The following is a 1559-nucleotide window of genomic DNA, read 5'->3' as shown; positions in this document are numbered from 1 at the left end:
CAGACTTAAATTGAAGAAAGTAGGGAAAACCACTAGACCATACAGGTATGACCTAAATCAAATCCCTTATGATTATACAGTGGAAGTGAGGAATAGATTTAAGGGACCAGATCTGATAGAGTGCCTGATGAACTATGGAATGAGGTTCGTGACATTGTACAGGAGACAGGGATCAAGACCATCCCCGTGGAAAAGAAATGCAAAAAAGCAAAATGGCTGTCTGGGGAGGCCTTACAAATAGCTGTGAAAAGAAGAGAAGCAAAAAGCAAAGGAGAAAAGGAAAGATATAAGCATCTGAATGCAGAGTTCCAAAGAATAGCAAGAAGAGATAAGAAAGCCTTCTTCAGCGATCAATGCAAAGAAATAGAGGAAAACAACAGAATGGGAAAAACTAGAGATCTCTTCAAGAAAATTAGAGATACCAAGGGAACATTTCATGCAAAGATGGGCACAATAAAGGACAGAAATGGTATGGACCTAACAGAAGCAGAAGATATTAAGAAGAGATGGCAAGAATACACAGAAGAACTGTACAAAAAAGATCTTCACAACCCGGATAATCACAATGGTGTGATCACTGACCTAGAGCCAGACATCCTGGAATGTGAAGTCAAGAGGCCCTTAGAAAGCATCACTATGAACAAAGCTAGTGGAGGTGATGGAATTCCAGTTGAGCTATTTCAAATCTTGAAAGATGATGCTGTGAAAATTCTGCACTCAATATGCCAGCAAATTTGGAAAACTCAGCAGTGGCCATGCAACTGGAAAAGGTCAGTTTTCATTCCAATCCCAAAGAAAGGCAATGCCAAAGAATGCTCAAACTACTGCACAATTGCACTCATCTCACATGCTAGTAAATTAATGCTCAAAATTCTCCAAGCCAGGCTTCAGCAATATGTGAACTGTGAACTTCCTGATGTTCAAGCTGGTTTTAGAAAAGGCAGAGGAATCAGAGATCAAACTGCCAATATCCGCTGGATCATGGAAAAAGCAAGAGAGTTCCAGAAAAACATCTATTTCTGCTTTATTGACTATGCCAAAGCCTTTGACTGTGTGGATCACAATAAACTGTGGAAAATTCTGAAAGAGATGGGAATACCAGACCACCTGATCTGCCTCTTGAGAAATTTGTATGCAGGTCAGGAAGCAACAGTTAGAACTGGACATGGAACAACAGACTGGTTCCAAATAGGAAAAGGAGTACGTCAAGGCTGTACATTGTCACCTTGCTTATTTAACTTCTATGCAGAGTACATCATGAAAAACGCTGGGCTGGAAGAAACACAAGCTGGAATCAAGATTGCTGGGAGAAATATCAATCACCTCAGATATGCAGATGACACCACCCTTATGGCAGAAAGTGAAGAGGAACTCAAAGGCCTCTTGATAAAAGTGAAAGAGGAGAGTGAAAAAGTTGGCTTAAAGGTCAACATTCAGAAAACGAAGATCATGGCATCTGGTCCCATCACTTCATGGGAAATAGATGGGGAAACAGTGGAAACGGTGTCAGACTTTATTTTTCTGGGCTCCAAAATCACTGCAGATGGTGCCTGCAGCCA

Source organism: Bison bison, unplaced genomic scaffold (assembly GCF_000754665.1).
Source record: "Bison bison bison isolate TAMUID 2011002044 unplaced genomic scaffold, Bison_UMD1.0 scf7180017864056, whole genome shotgun sequence".
In the NCBI taxonomy this organism is placed as follows: Eukaryota; Metazoa; Chordata; class Mammalia; order Artiodactyla; family Bovidae; genus Bison; species Bison bison.
This window is presented reverse-complemented; position numbering follows the sequence as displayed.